This window comes from Equus caballus, chromosome 23 (assembly GCF_041296265.1).
Source record: "Equus caballus isolate H_3958 breed thoroughbred chromosome 23, TB-T2T, whole genome shotgun sequence".
NCBI lineage: Eukaryota > Metazoa > Chordata > Mammalia > Perissodactyla > Equidae > Equus > Equus caballus.
The window spans coordinates 20,104,975-20,122,138 of record NC_091706.1 but is presented as its reverse complement, the minus strand read 5'-3'; the positions used below and the strand labels follow the sequence as shown (position 1 = coordinate 20,122,138).

The following is a 17,164-nucleotide window of genomic DNA, read 5'->3' as shown; positions in this document are numbered from 1 at the left end:
CAAAGTAAAACGTTTCTGTACAGCCAAGGAAATAATCAACGGAGTGAAAAGGCAACTTAGACACCGGGAGAAAATATGTGCAAATTATAATAATAATTATAAGGGTTAATATCCAAAATACATAAGGAAATCATACAACTCAATAGCTAAAAAGCAAATAACCAGATTAAAAAAGGAGGCAAAGGATCTAGGTTGACATTTCTCAAAAGCTATACAAATGGCCAACAAGTTTATGAAAATATGCTCAACATCACTAATCCTCAGAGAAATGCAAATCAAAACCAGAGTGAGATATCACCTCACACCTTAGACAATGGTGATTACCAAAAGACAAAAGACAACAAGTATTGCTGAGGATGTGGAGAAAACAGAATCCTTGGACACTGTTGATGGGAATCTCCATTGGTAGAGCCATCTGGAAGACAGTATGAAGGTTCTTCAAAAAACTAAAAGTAAGGGGCTGGCCCCGTGGCCGAGAGGTTAAGTTCACGCACTCCGCTGCAGGAGGCCCAGTGTTTCGTTGGTTCCAATCCTGGGCGCGGACAAGGCACTGCTCATCAAACCACGCTGAGGCAGCGTCCCACATGCCACAACTAGAAGGACCCACAATGAAGAATATACAACTATGTACTGGGGGGCTTTGGGGAGAAAAAGGAAAAAATAAAATAAAAACAAAAAACACCTAAAAATAAAACTACCCTATGATCCACCAATTCCACTTGTGGGTATATATCCAAAGGGAAAAAAAAATCAAGATCTCAAAGAGATATCTGCACTCCCACGTTCATTGTAGCATTAATCACAACAGCCAAGATACGGTAATAATCTAAATGTCTGCTGATGGATGAATGAGTAAAGAAGATGTGGTATATATATCCACAATGGAATATTATTCAGCCAAAAAGAAAAGACAGAAATCCTGACATTTGCACCAACATGGATAAACTTTGAGGCCATTACACTAAGGGAAATAAGCCAGTCACAGAAAGATAAATACTGTGGGATCTCAGTGCAATCTAAAACAGTCAAACTCACAGAAACAGAAAGTAGAACGCTGGTTTCCAGGGGCTGCAGACATGGGAAATGGGACACAAAGTTCAGTTATGCAAGATGAGTAAGCTATGAAGATCTCATGTACAGCAATGTGACTATAGCTAACAGTACTGTACTATATTCCTGACATTTACCAAGAGGATAGATCTTAAGTATTCTCACCACAAAGAAATAAAGGTAACTATGTCAGGTGATGGATATGTTAATTAGCTTGATGGTGGCAATTAATTCATAATGTATACCTATATCAAAAGATCAAGTTGTACACTTGAAATATATACAATTTTTATTTGTCATTATGTGTCAATAAAGATGGAAAAAAAGCACAAAAGCCATGAACAGACATCTTACTGTCTAAGGATATATAGATGGCATATGAACACATGAAAAGATATTTAACACCAGTAGCCATTAAGGAAATGCAAATTAAGACCATGAGGAGATATCACTATACACCTATTACAACCACAAATACAAAAAATAGTGGCAGTACCAAGTACTAGGAAGGACAGGAAATAACTGGATTTCTCATACAATGCTGGTGGAAATGCAAAATGGTACTGCCACTCTGAAAAATAGTTTGGCAGTTTCTTAAAGAACAAAATATATACTTGCCATACAACACCAATCACACTCCTGGGCATTTATCCCAGAGAAACAATAATTTATGTTCACCTAAAAACCTGAACATGAACGTTCACAGCAGCTTTATTCACTAAAGCCCAAGACAAGAAAGAACCAAGAAGTTCAACAGATGAATGGCTAAACAAACTACAACACATTCACACAGTGAAACACTATGTAGTAATAAAAGAAATAAACAAGTGATACACACTACAACTTGGATTGATCTCAATCTCACATCAAATACTCTATGATTCCATTTATATAACGTCCTTGAAAGGGAAAAATTATAGAGATGAAGACCTAATAAGTAGTGGGCAGGATCAGCGAAGGTGTGGGAAAAGGACAGGTATGATTATAAGGAGGCAGCACGAGAGAACCCTTTGTGGTGATAGAAGAATTCTGTATCTTGATTGTGGTGGTGGTTACACCCATCTCCACATGTGATAAAATGGCACTAAGCTATTCACACACATTGTACCAGTGTCTGTTTACTGCTGTTGAGACTATATTATGGTTATCTAAGACATCAGTGGGGGAAACTTGTGAAGGATACAACTGTGCTAATTCCTGTGAATCAATTATGTCACATAAAAAGTTATTTAAAGAGTATATGTAAAAGCCAAAAGCAACCTGAAAACTTTTTCTTCTTAAAGGCAAGCTAGAGATGGAGAAAAAGGTTTGCAAAAATATATTTGATAAAGGCCTGAACTTCTTCAACTCAACAGTAAGACCAAAACAAAGTAAACACAGTAAAAAATGGGCTAAATATTTGATCAAACACTTAATTAAAGGAGATTATAAATGGTTAAAAAGCAAATGAAAAGAAGTTCAACACATTCACCAAGGAAACACAAATTAAAACTCAGTAAGATACAACCAGACACTAACCAGAATGGTTAAAAATATTAAGACTTACCAAAGCATCTGTTGGTAATGAGAGAGCAATGAGAACTCTCAGACATTACTTATAGGCATGAAAAACAGTAGAGCCAGCTTGGACACATTCGTAGAGTCTCACACAGTTACATATAAACTTACCAGAAGACCCAGCAAGCCCACTCCTAGGTGCTTATACAAGCAATGAAAACGTGTCAACACAAAAAACTGTATGTAAATATTCATTGAAGTTTTATTCATAATCGCCCCAAATGGAAAAAATCCCATGTGTCCATCAACTGAAAGGAAAACAAACTGTGGTTCATGCACACAAGGGAACACTACTCAGAACAGAAAGAAGAAACTAGTGATTCACACACATACATGAGTCTCAAAAGCATTCTGCTGAATAAAAGAAGCCAGACAAAAGACAGTCTATACTCGGTGCTGGCCCAGTGGCATAGTGGTTAAGTTTGCTCTGCTTTGGTGGCCTGGGGTTCATGGGTTCGGATACCAGGCATGGACCTAGCACCACTCATCAAGCCACGCTGTGGTGGCATCCCACATAAAATAGAGGAAGATTGGCACAGATGTTAGCTCAACTAAAATCTTCCTCAAGTAAAAAGAGGAGGATTGGCAACAGATGTTAGCTCAGAGCCAATCTTTCTCATGTACAAAAAGAGTCTGTGATTCCACTGATATGAAAGTGGAGAAAAGGCAAAACTACCGCAATAGAAAACAGACCAGTGATTGCTCTCAGGCATCTGAGAGGTAGGGGTGGAGGGAGGGGACTTACCGCAAAGTAGTACAAGAATGTTTTTGGCATGATGGAAATATTCCAAATCATGATTTTGATGATGGTCATCTACTATATCATTTTTGAAAACGCACTCACTTGTACACTGAAAAGTGCTGAGTTTTATTTTTTCTTATACACACCTCGACAAAATTGGTTAATAGTTAAAAAAGAAAACACAAAATCTGCAGACTAAAGGGAGTCACATGGTAAGGTCTGCTCACCCACCGAGACAAGGCCACTGTAGTTCTCCAGCATCACCACGTCTCTGTACAGGGTCCTCTGTGCAGACTCCACCTGCGGCCACTCCTCCTGGGGAACTCCATAGGCACGTCCTTGAATGACACTGACACCTGCAACAGCACATTTCTAATCAATGTGAGGGTCCAGAAGCAGTGACATAGAGAAGACTTTTAGAAACTAAGTCTTACTATGTTTACTGTTCACAATTTAAAACAAAATGCTATAAAGGATGACAATCACGGGGCCCTAATTCTGTCTTATACTTTGAGGAGATGTACATCATCAGTAAAAAAAAATTATTCTCATGCCGATTTATTTACATTTATTTTTATTTTATACACATATATTGTCGCTTAATAGAATAATGAGAAACCTTAATGCCTTACTTTTTTAGGTAAAGTTATTATAAATAGGATTCTTGTATATATTTCCCATACACCAATGGATTATGCTGAGCACTCTGCAGAGTATACACACTCCAGACCGGAGATCTCTGCTGGGGAAATAGGAAACCAATAAGAGACCCATGTAAGCCCAGGGAGACATTACACATCACCAGATTTTTATTTCAGGAGTAATGCTCTAGAACAGGATTTCTTCAACATGGCATTACCAACACTGTGGACCAGACGATGCTATTTTTGTGGAAGACTGTGCTGTATATTTTACGATCTTTTTCAGTATCCTTGTCTTCTACTGATTGGTTGCCAGCAGCATCCCCAGTTGTAACAATTAAAACTATCTCCAAACATTGCCAAATGTCTCCTGGGGAGCAAAACTGACTGCAGCTAGCAACCACTGCTCTACATGAATAGTGGACAAGGTCTTAAGCAGCAAAACAAAAGATCTAATTTAAGAAATTACGATATTAAGGCAAAGCAACAAAGATAAAGAATGGGAAACTAATTCTTGGAGAAAACAAAACCTGGTCATTATTTTCTTGTGCAACTACACAGAGATGCTCCACAAGCAAATGGGTGGATGCTGATGCCATACACAGAGACCAGAAGAATAAATAAGAGTCAGCGGTTGGGTCACTAGAATTTAGGAGACTTTAGTCATTTAGATGGTAACTGAAGTCATCAGAGAAAAAGGGCTGGGTCAGAAAGGACATAGAAACTGAGGAGAGAAAAGGCACCAAATACAGAATTCAGGGAAATAGTAAAATTGAAGACGCAAGCAGAAATTGAATAAGCCTTGAAGGCTGAGAAAAAAATTCTAAATGGTGGAATGAGAAAGTAGAAAGATTAAAGTACTGGACATTAAGAGAAGAGAGAATTAGAAGGATAAATGACGCTTCTAGTTCAAGGGAATAGCCTGAGCACACACATTTACAAGCCCTGCCTCCAAAAACGCACTCAGATAAAATACAAAACCTACTATAAAAGTACAACAAAAGAGGATTGCAGAGAAACATCCCAGAAGAAGGCCCAAAAATATGAACAAATTTTGGAAGACAGAGGGTAAGGTCGTATTAGATGAGAAAGACAGGACAATGTAGCCCACAATCTAATGTAAACAGAGAAGTGGGCAGAAAGAGCAAGGCACTGAAGAGAGCCCAGAAAGACGTCCAAGCTTCAAGCAAGCAAGACCTGAACAACGTGTGTGGTGGGAAGAATGATTAACAGAGTAAACTTCCTCTTTGAATACAGGTGACATCATTCAAATAAGTGAGGAAAGGCTGGACAATAATGTCACAGGGATAGCTGGAGGCCACCTGGGAAAAGATAGTTAGATCTCTCTCTCATACCACAGAGCAGGATAAAATAAAATGCATTCAAGATCAAAATGCAAGAAACAAAATCACATTCTAGAAGACTACACAGAACAATGATTTTACAACTTTAGAATGGGAAATGCCCAGCTATGACTGAAAATCCAGGAATCAGAAAAGAAAAAGATGCTAAATTTGACAACATAAAAATCAAATGCCAGGGCAGGCCCAGCTGTGTAATGGTTAAGTTCGTGCGCTCCACTTCAGTGGCCTGGGGTTCACGGTTTCAGATCCCAGGCACAGACCTACACACCGCTCATCAAGCCACACTGTGGTGGCATCCCATATAAAATAGAGGAAGATTGGCACCGGTGTTAGTTTAGGGACAATCTTTGTCAAGCAAAAGGAGGAAGAACGGCAACAGATGTTAGCTCAGGGCCAATTTTCCTCACCGAAAAAATAATAATAAAAAAAAATTTTGTTAAATCGTGAGCAAGGCAAAAATACAAGAAACTAGGAAAACTGTGCAATTTATTTCACAGAAAAAGGGCTATAAGGGTATACTGGATACAGTCATTAAAATCGGCACGTAAATACGAGAACAGATAAGGGATAAAGAGTTCAAAAACAAAGAACTATAGTGAACTATTAACAAAATACGATGCCCTACCTATTCATGAGAAAAGCAAAGCTTACAGAACTAAACTGAGATCAGTTGTAAGTCACACTGGTAAAAATCCAAAGTTTGATGCACACTCTATTTGCAAGGTTGTGGAGAGGAAACACACTCTCCCAGACTCGTGGCTCTACCCTCAATCACACCTACAACCTGACTACTTCAAAGTAACTAACAGCCTTATGATCATCATTTCTTGCCAGGATTACAGAAATGGCCTCCTACATTGTACCTGCTTGCACCACTGCCCCACTAGAGTCTATTTTCAAACAGCAGACAGAGTTATTCTTTTAAACTGTAAGTCTAAACTCTCGTTTTGACGCAGAAAGATAAAAATCTAAACCCTCCGTATTACCGAACTAAATGGAGAGACATACCGTGTTCACGAACTGGAAGACTCATGATCAAGATGTAATTTCTCCCCAAATTGATCTACACTACAAATTCTCCAAGTCTGTGCAATGAAAACCAAAATCTCAGCCGACTTTTGAGATAAGAAAGCTGATTTTTAAAACATTCTGTAAAGAAGCAAAGGACCTAGAATATCCAAAACAATTTTTAAAAAGAACAAAGTTGGAAGACTTGTATTACCTGATTTCAAGACTTACTGAAGAGACACTCATCAAGACAGTGTGGTATTACAAAAAGGATTGCCACACGCCATCAGAAGTGAACAGGGGCCAGCCCTGTGGCTGAGTGGTTAAGTTCGTGCACTCAGCTTTGGCAGCCCAGGGTTTTGCTGGTTTGGATGCTGGGCGTTCATCAGGCCATGCTGAGGCAGGGTCCCACATAGCAAACCCAGAGGGACCTACAACTGGAATATACAACTATGTACTGGGGGGATTTAGGGAGAAGAAGAAGAAAAAAAAAAAGAAGAAGAAGATTGGCAACAGTTGTTAGCTCAGATGCCAATTTAAAAAAAAAAAAGACCAGTCTACCAGCCTAGGATGCCCTCTACAACAGAAGTACCAAAGGTACCATCAGGGATGGCAAAATTAAAAAAAAAAAGAAGTGAACAGAGTCTGAAACAGACCATACATACATTGCTGGCTGACTTCCCACAGAGGTGCCAAGGTAATTCAATGGAGAAAGGATAGTCTTGTCAGCAAATGGTGCTGACTGGGGGCTGTGCAGAGCCAGAGAACACAAACATGGCAAGGGCACATTCCTCTACTCCCGATGTTTAGAGTTTGCTGCCAGCATAAAATATGAAGACCCTCTGAAGCTGAAATTCTAGGTTTCAGATTGGGCCAACTAGAACACATTTTGTCCTTTTCTGATTAGCAGCTTTATACTAAAACACAATTTAAAAGCTGATCAAAAAAGAAAATTATGGATAAAAGACTGAAATCTTTTTTTTTTTTTTTTAAAGATTGGCACCTGAGCTAACAACTGTTGCCAATCTTTTTTTTTTTTTCTGCTGCTTTATCTCCCCAAATCCCCCCGGTATGTAGTTGTATATCTTAGTTGCAGGTCCTTCTAGTTGTGGCATGTGGGATACCACCTCAATGTGGCCTGACGAGCGGTGCAATGCCCGCACCCAGGATCCAAACCACCAAAACCCTAAGCTACCGCAGCAGAGCGTGTGACCTTAACCACTTGGGCATGGGACTGGTCCCAAAAGACTGAAATCTTAAGAGAATTCTATCAATCAATTCATGAAAATACACTGAAAAACACACATAAAAATGAACAGTTTTCTATGAAAATGTAATGACCAAAGTCATACCAAGAAAAGAATACAAATCTAGTATAGACTTATGATGAATAAATTGATAATCAAACTCTTCAAGCAAAAAGTCTTCATAAGGCTCAAACTCACAGACGAGTTTCACAAAAGCTACACATAACAATTTTCTTATCTAAATTATTAGAAAAGAAAAGGAGCATGACCATTTTCTTTTATGAGACTATGACCTTGATACCATAATTGGACAGAGAAACTAGAAAGTACAGTCTAATCTGACCTGTGGATACAGAAACAAAAATTCTAAATATAGTATTAGCAAAAAGCCGTAGGAAAATATGTAAGAAGCAACTTAGCAACTACCGTCTACACAGGAATTCAAGTTCATATTAGAAAACCCATTGTACCATTTACAGTATTTATAGATGGAAGGAAATAAAACTATAGGTTTATTCCAATAGCTGCACAAAGGGAATCAATATAATGCATTGCACAGTCATGACTAATATGAAATCTCAGCAAACTGGTATCTGGAGGAAACCTACTTACCCTGACAAGGTCACCTACAAAAGCTGACAACAAATATCACAGTTAACAGTCAAACAGGGTATATTTTCCCTCAAGATTGACTTGATCTATTTCTATTTGTCCTTTTTCCATATCATGCATGGATCCTTCTAAACCTATAAATCCCTTACAATACAAAGTGGGGAACGGAGAAAGCGCTCACCTGAGGGATGTTCACTTTCTGTGGCTCCTGGGCGAGTGTAGACAACTGTGGCTCAGCTGAGGGGACAGAAAGAAGACAGGGGTCCTGAGATTTGACCTGCCACAGCTCCTTGAGTCACCTCCTCACATCAGCACCCCAGCTGGGGATCATCCTCCCCCAGACATAGGGCCCTCTGGGCCTTGAAAAGGCACGAAGTGGATCACAGACAGGCGGCACCACCTGTCTTTGTGTGACTCTGCAATGATCATCTGCAGTTTTTTACTGAGTGAACATAAACTTTTCTTGATTGATTTAATAATAACACGTGTCCTTCTAACAGAAAGGAAGAAAAACAACAGATGAGTTGAATTAAACTACACCAAAGGAAAAGACACTATTCTTTCATTAAAATTAACGTGGAAGAAAAATAGTATACATCATATATCTATTTTTCTCAGTAATATTATTTACGTTTTGGTACAGAAAATACACAGAAAACAGACGGGATGCTTGAAGGCAGGAATTTTTAATTGTTCATTTCAGCTGGGATGTATTCCTCAGAAGGTCCCTTTGATAAGATGCTTTTGGTGACTATCTGAGAGAGAACTGCAGTTTTCCTTCTGACTCTGTCACAAACCGGGTTTCCCTGGACAAGTCACTGAAACTTTCAGGCCAATGTCTTTAAAGTTTTCAACAGAGTTGCAAGTAGATGACTTTGGAAAATCCTTCAAGCATCATTATTCTGGGATCCTGCTAGATCAGGATGATGTCATTAATGTCACATGTGGTGATGGACACGTCTGACAGCAGCGCAGCCTCTGTAAAGAGCAGGGGCCATTTAAGGGGACCAGAGCCAGAACCTCCTCCCTCTGCCTGGTTGTCCCTGTCCCCCGGACCTTGCCCTCAGAAGCTCCCCAACAAAGCAGCCTTTCCTGAGCAGCCTGCCCCTGGGCCACCCCAGCTCACCTGCTCTACTCAGGGACAAACAAACCCCCCACTGTCACATGGTGTGGTGGCTCCTGAAGGTGGCATCATCACCAAGTCTGGCTCATTCTGGGCAAGGGGATCAGAACGGCTTCTGACCTTGCAAATCTAGGACCTGCTCTTTCTGGGCTCTTCTGTCTCTGCTCTGAAGCTCTGGAGAGAGGTCTAAGGTCAGAGGGGTGCTCTCCTCCAGGTAAGACTCCTGCACAGAGGCCCCTCCTTCCTGCCTCACAAGGGTTGATTTGTTCAAGGAAACTGGGACGTGGATCTGGGAAATAAATTCACTTTAGGGGACAAAATCTGACTCTTGAAATTCACTACAATATCAGACTTGAAGGACATCCCGTCAGTGCAGAAGGGGCCAGGCCCCTCTGTCTGATCCAAGGGACCTGAAGAGACACTAGAAACCCCAGGGTACATGTGACACACGGTGGGATTCCATCCACATCCCTTCCCTTACATCCTTGGGGATGTGGGGACAGGCCACGGTCCTAAGAGCTGGGAAGGCCGCAGTGCCAGTCTTGGGCAGGTGTGACATCAGACAAAGCCTGAGACTGAAGGGAAGCCACCTGCCCTTGAACCCAAATCCTGCGCTGCGACCTCCTGACCCAGCACATCGGGCCACCGACCTGAGCCTCAGCTGCTGGGGAAGCGGTCGTGAGGGCACATCAGGCCATCCAGCGACACCAACAAACTGACTTCCAACTACGGCAGCAGCTGTCCCTTACCCAGGGCTTCCTACCCGGCCCTCGCCTAAATACTGTACAACGATGACTCGGACCTCAAAACCCCGCCGTGAGACGGCGCTATCAATCTCACGTCCACATGAGCACGCTGACCCAGGCCCTTCTGTCGCCCCTGCTTGGAGGTGACAGAGCCGGGACTGACTGGGCCTTTCGGGCTCCAGAGCTCGGCTGCCCCGCAGACCCGGGCCCCGTCCGCGTTTCAACCGGCCTCCCGCCGCCGACGTGGGCTTTTCCTGGGTCGGGCTGCTGACGGGCTGCGCCGCACCTGCGCCCCGGGAGCCCGAGGTCCCCCACCGGCCGCCCCCCGCCGAGGTCCCGCCCGGGCGCACACACGACGCTGGGGACGGCGGGGACCCGAGAACTCCCGCCCCCAGCGCTCCCCGTCACTCTCACCCCGGGCGCGCCCTCTACTTTCTCAGGAGACTCTGGGCACCTAACGGCTCCCGCGGAGTCCGGAGAAGACGAGAGAAGAGGCGGGGCTACGGCTGCACATGCGCAGTGAGGGCCGGGAATCCCCTTCCCAGAGCGCCGCGCGGTGAACCAGAAGGAGTCAAGACTACGTTTCCCGTAGGCCTCGGCGGCCACTGCTGAGGTCCCTGTTTCAGCGCCCCCGCTTGTCAGGAACCTGGGGAGTGATGTTCTCTCCGAGCCCGAGCCCGAGCCCGAGCCCGAGCCGGAAAAGGTTAAGGGTTAAACCTGAGCTCTGCCGCCAAATGCGAGGGGTGGTCCTCTATTGGCTCACTATTGAAATAGCATTTTTTTTGGTAAGTCAGTTGTAGACAAATTGAGGAAACTTGAATATGGATGGGATATTGAAAATATTAAAATTACCGTTACTTAGATGAAGTGTGAAAAAATTTTGGAGTTACGTAGTAAATTTTATTTTGGAAAAAAAAGCCATGACGACTGAAGTATTTAGGATTGAAATTATATAGCTGTAAAATTAGAACTTCTCCCCTTTACAGCCCCGGTTTCACCAACACCTGAGCCAGGTCTCAGCGCCCCTGGAGCCCAGGGTGGAGGTTCTACTGGGGGTGGAGAGAGAGGATCTAGGCATACCTTTATAGGAAAGCTGTTTTTGTTTTTTATTTTTAATGAGGAAGATTAGCCCTGAGCTAACTACTGCCAGTCCTCCTCTTTTTGCTGAGGAAGCCTGGCCCTGAGCTAACATTGTGCCCATCTTTCTCTACTGTATACGTGGGATGCCTACCACAGCATGATGTGCCAAGCGGTGCCATATCTGCACCCAGGATCTGAAACAGCAAACCCCGGCCTGAGAACTGAAACGTGCGAACTTAACCGCTGGGCCACTGGCCGGCCCCAAGCTGTTGGTTTTTAAATGTTGACACTGTTTCTTGCTGAATTCTCTGATTGTTTCAACAAATTTTTATGTTAATCATCTTGGATTTCCGTGCCCATAACAAGTTTGCTTGCTTTGTCCTGACATTTATTATTCTTTGTCATTCTTTAATGAGTTACAGATAAAAGCACAAAAATTCTGGTCAAACTGTATTGAATCAATCATAATAGACTTTAACATAAAGGTCACTAATGGCGAGAAAGTGGTTACGATGTATGTCAATTTAACAAACATTTCTGGAAAACCTGCGGTGCAATAGACATCATTCTAGATCCTGGGATAGCACCATCAAATAAGAGAGATTAAATTCCCTACCCCCATGGAGTTTATGATCAGGGTTGTTGTGGGGACCTATTAGGGTCCCCTCAAGAAACAGATGTCAATTGTCAAGAAACAGTAGGACACTTGAGGAGAGTCTACTAACAAGACTATAAAAACATGGGTAGGGTGAGTGAGGCATCCTGTAACCAGTGATGGTAGGGAATCACTATCAGTCCAGGCCTATAATGAGGGTAGGTGATATTACCAGAGCCTGGCAGAAAAGGCCACCCTGATGAGACCTGTGGCCTTAGGAAGAGAAACGCTGTAATGGCCGTTACGTGGCTCAGCACAGACAGGCAAAGGAATAAATACCCAAATCTCACTTGTCATCTCTCTAATGTCCTGTCCTCCGTTGAGCATTTGTAAACTCCATTCACTACCTATTCCTACAATTCCATCCCCCTGCATCTCCTCCAGACCTTTTTGTCACCAATTTTCCAGTCTTATTCTTTTCTAGCTCCCTACTACTGGTCAATTCATTGAGCTACTGGACATGAATCAAGACAAATCTAAACTCAGGACGTGTCTCTTCTTCACAAAGTCAACACCTAAATATACCTCCTTAGACTCTGCCCACTGGGGAGATTTCTTTTCACCACATCTTTCGGAACCACCCCTAAGTGAGACTGTAGTTGCAGCAGCCTTATCTTCCGATGATGCCACCACACACGGTGGACTCAGTTTGAAGGAGATTCGACTGGTTTGTGGCCACAGATCTCCCTTGGGGACTTCTGGGGAATGATTAATTGTATATACTTGTGACTAAGTTGTGAGGAATTTTGTCAAAGAGACTCAGCCTCCGCTTCAGTGGAAGCCTCCTGTCTATAAAGTAGGATATATCAAGGACTGGGAAAGAGGATCTGAATCCCTGTTATGATGACTTGTGTTAGTTTTCTGCCCGAGAGACCCAGAATTTCATATATATATAGATAAATATCTTAAGAAGTATCTTAGTAGGGTGCCCATCTATTTCATTTCAATAGACTTCATGATCAAAGAGCCACCACCACAGATTCCTTCAGGTCACCACAAAAGATGAGTGCACAACAGAAATATGGAGAGTTTTAAAACATATTTGTCAGGATTCCATTAAAGAAATATTCATTGGTATGAAATGCTACTTGGGGTGCTCCTGAGTCCACAGGGAGCATACTCATATTGATAAATTTGGCCCTATCCAGCTCCTTTTGTGTGTTGTGTTTTTATTTCTGGGTTAGACCTTGCAATATTTGCCCCGGGAATAGCTGGGTTTTCATTCCCATGCTGGGCCTGGTGTCAGTAAAGGTAGTGGGACAGGCAGGCCCTGAGGAGAGTGTGCATCCCCTCTCAGGGGTGAGTTATACTAGGATCACCCCTTAGGATTTGGAGAGAGAGAGAAGAGAGAGAGCCACTGTCAGAAGTCAGTTAATCTTCACTTCTTTTTCTCAGCTTCTCACAAGCAGTGGCTTTTAGTAAACATTAAAGGCCTTAAAAATCACACACACAACATTTTTTTATCTGTTCATCCATAGATGGACACTTAGGTTGTTTCCATCTTTTGGCTTTTGTGAAAAATGCTGCAATGAACATGGGAGTGCAGATACATCTCAAGATACTGATTTCATCTCCTTTGGATATTTACCCAGAGGTAGGAGTATTGGATTATATGTTAGTTCTATTTTTAATTTTTTGAGGAACCTCCATACTGTTCTCTATAGTGGCTGCACCAATTTACACCCCCACAAACAGTGCTCCAGAGTTCCCTCTTCTCCACGTCCTTGCCAGCATTTGTTAGCGCTTCTTTTTTTGATAATGGCCATTCTAACAGATCTGAGGGTACGTCTCATTGTGGGTTTGATTTGCATTTCCCTGATGATAAATGATTCTGAGCACCTTTCCATGTACTTGTTGGCTATTTGTAGCTCTTATTTGGACAAATGTTTATTCAGTTACTATGCCTATTTCTTAATCAGATTGGTTTTTTTTGCTATTGAGTTGCATGAGTTCTTTATATATTTTGGATATTAACCCCTTATCAGATATATGCTTTGCAAATATTTTCTCTCATTCCATAGGTTGCCTTTTCTCTCTGTTCATAGTTTCTTTTTTTGTGCAGAGCTTTTCAGTTTGATGTAGTCCCACTTGTTGATTTTTGCTTTTGTTGCTTGTCCTTTTGGTGTCATATCCAAAAAATCATTGCCAAGACTGCTGTCAAGGAGCTTCCCACTATGTTTTAAATAGAAGTTTTATGGTTTTAGGTCTTACGTTTTTAATCAATTTCAAGTTAATTTCCGTTATATATATATCATATATTTATGTATAAAATAGAATATTATTCAGCCATAAAAAAGCAGGAAATCCTACCATTTGTGACAATATGGTTGGGCCTTGAGGGCTTTATGCCAAGTGAAATGTCATACAGAGAAAGACAAATACTGTATGATGTCAGTTATATGTGAAAGCTAAAGACATTGAACTCATAGAAACGGAGCGTAGATGGTGGTTGTCAGGCCCTGAGAGGTGGGGGAAATGGGAAAACGCTGGTCAAAGGGTACAAACTTTCAGTTATAAGATGAATAAATTCTGGAGATCTATCGTACACATGGTAGCTGTAGTTAACAATGCTGTGTTGTATGCTTGAAAGCTGCTATGAGAGTAGAGCTTTAATGGTCTCACCATAATAACAACAACAAAATGGAAATTATGTCAGGTGAAGGAGTGTTCGCATCCATGCACATGGGAGGCATTCGTTTTGAAGGAGGACAGCAGGAAGAAAAGCATCTGCAGAGAAAGACTGCAAGTTCAGTCTGGGGCTACTGAGTTTGGGTGCCTTTGTGAAATCTAAGACAATGTCTTACAATTGAATACACACAGGAGGAAAACCATGAGACTACTGACTTATGAAAGTTTAGTAACAAGAGTATTTCTATGAGGAAGTCATCATCATCCATAGCCACTGTGAGGCCAAGTGAGACAAAGACGGAAAAGTATGCATTAGGTTTAGCTGTAAGGAAGTCACTGGTGACCCTGGCAAGCGATGTTTCAGTGGAGGGGTGCAGTGAGTAGCCAGACTGCAGTGGACTGAGAAGTGAGCGGGAGGTGAGGAAGTAGAAAAAGTGAATATAAACCAGTATGAAGAACAGTCAAGAGGAGGGAGGAGTAGGGCGGCACCTGCAGGAGAAGATGGGGAGGGAGCGTTTTGTGTGGTGTGGGAGAGAGCTGGGCAAGTTTCAGTGCTGATGGCAGGAGGGCTATTTTCCTACTGAAGAAATTTTTCTCTTCTCTGGCTCCTGCCTTCTGTCTAAAGGTCTGTGTAGTTCCTGCAAATCTCAGAGCAGATCTCTTAGAGGCATCAGAATTCTCTCTCACTACTCCATTATCAACTAACTCTCAACAGCCAGCTTTTGCTATCAACTCACAAGCCCACATTCCCCTCTGATGACTTTCTGGATACTCACACTCACAGTAGATCAAAATGTCTCTCAAATTTGATAATGGGGGTAAAAAGAGCAAAACTAATCTTCCCACATCTCAAAATGGCCTGTATATGAGCTCAAACTGAGAAATTAATGTTTTAGACCAATTTTTAAAGATTTGAAGAAATCATTATTTATGACTAATATTCATCACACATTTAGGTACTGACTATATTTACTTCACTATTATTTATTGAGTACTTACTATATGGCAAGTGTTTGGCATGAAATACCTAAAGATGACCTAAAAGTTTTGATTTTTAAGTATTTTACATTTTGAAGAGAAATTTCTGGGGTCTATGATGATTTTCTACATTTTTGATACAATGTTCCTTGTTATATCAAAACAGTGTTCTTTAAGGCATAGCTGAACCTTTTTTTGGATACATCCAAATCCCTCTCTACTTCTAAAATAGGCCCTGCTGTGTGAATCTTACTAGGAAAAAGGGCCCCGCTTCTTACTCAGGAAGTTGAAGAGGCCAAATACCTTCTCCCTATGACCACTGAAAGCTGAGATCTGGACGACTGACCTGAATCAGCCAGTGGGTCCTCTCACCCAGGGTATTCCATCCTGAGGGCATGGTAGAAAATCCAAAGACACTGAGAGTCACTCCTGGTGTTGGCAGCGGTGCTGAGTGTCCAGTGGTGTCCACGGCTTTGACCTGACCAGACTGCTCCTGGGAGCTGGCCCTGGCATGTCCTCAGCTGCCCGGCCTCTCTTGGTTCCCATCTCTACTCTGAGCCGGCTCCCTGTGGAGTCGCTGAGCTCTGTGAGTCCCTTCTATGAACCTTCTCTTCTGCTTAGGTTAGCCAGGCGGTTTCTGTTGTTTGCCATCAAGAACCCTGACTGATCCAGAGGGTCACATGGAGTATAACGCACCAACAAAACCATTTAGACTCAGCTAACGTTTATAGACTGCAGGCATTGTGCTAAGTGCTTTAGATAAATGACATCACCAAGTCCTCCAAAGACAGGGTGAGGCAGGCGTGTGAGTCTGTTCTTTCAAGTATCATCTTAAGGGCCTCCTCTTCTGTGAGGGCTTTTCTGACCTCTGCTGCCTCTTGCAAGTAGACTTAATTCCTCCTTTGTGCCCATTCTATGTCCTAGAAAGAGGAAAGAATGTACATATATATATATATATATATACACACACACATGCATTCTCTCAGCTTTATATATATATATAATATTACATATATAAAGTATGTGATATCACGTAATATAATGTATTCTATATAATAGGTAATATATATATTTATTTCCCTACCACTTACTATCTTCTTACTATGTGTTGTCAAATACTGGGCTTCACAGTTCACTCACATTATCTCATGCCATTCCCACCAGAACTTTATGAGTTAGATTTATTTTCTATTTTACAGGAGAGAAAATGGGAACAGGAAAGGTTAAGTAACTTTTCAAGGTGTTACCTGTGTGCCACAGAGTAGAGATGTGCACTTGGTCCATTTGTTCTGTTCTGAATCCCGACCTTCTGCTCTTATGAATGGCCCACACAGCCTCAGGGCATCTGAGGGGTGGTGCTCCCTCCTGCTGTGGACTGAGGCACAGTCTGCATGTCACTCATCTTTTTTTCTCACTGGTCTGGGAGGGAAGGCAGATCTCTGTTCCTTATTGCTCCCGAGACCAGCTAGGCAGCCAGCTGAAGGGGGGGATGGAATTAATACACAGAACACGTCTATATAATAGACTCAACATACTCTATATTATTTAATGGGACAGGGGACCATCAGCCTCTAGGACTGAGGTGACATCCCTCTGATCGCAACGTATTTATTTGCAGGCCAAAAAGTACAAGCATGGTAGGAACTCATGCCAGCAGGAATATGCAAGTCAAAGCTCAGCAGTTCTACTCTTCCCCGCTTCAATGTACCCCTGCCCTACACAAGGCCATTCTC

General features: G+C 42.1%; 2 long non-coding RNA genes across 12 annotated transcripts in view; both read right to left on the bottom strand.

Annotated features, from left to right (window-relative positions):
• The window catches only part of LOC138920321 (uncharacterized), a 76,519-nt gene extending 65,765 nt beyond the window's left edge, over positions 1-10,754 (bottom strand). For 10 of the 11 annotated variants that reach the window (XR_011431304.1, XR_011431302.1, XR_011431300.1 and 7 more), the window contains exons 1-3: positions 10,505-10,621; positions 8,403-8,458; positions 3,581-3,705 (exon numbers count right to left, since the gene is read on the bottom strand). This is a non-coding gene — a long non-coding RNA (uncharacterized lncRNA). Of the gene's footprint in view, positions 1-3,580; positions 3,706-8,402; positions 8,459-8,852; positions 9,200-10,504 lie in introns of all 11 variants that reach the window. The other variant, XR_011431308.1, reaches the window with a different exon arrangement.
• Positions 10,755-15,404: 4,650 nt separating this feature from the next.
• On the bottom strand, positions 15,405-17,065 carry LOC138920318 (uncharacterized). Its single transcript, XR_011431297.1, has 2 exons — positions 16,679-17,065; positions 15,405-16,351 (listed from the first exon to the last, which is right to left on the bottom strand). It is a non-coding gene; the product is annotated as an uncharacterized lncRNA (long non-coding RNA).
• Positions 17,066-17,164: the final 99 nt, after the last annotated feature.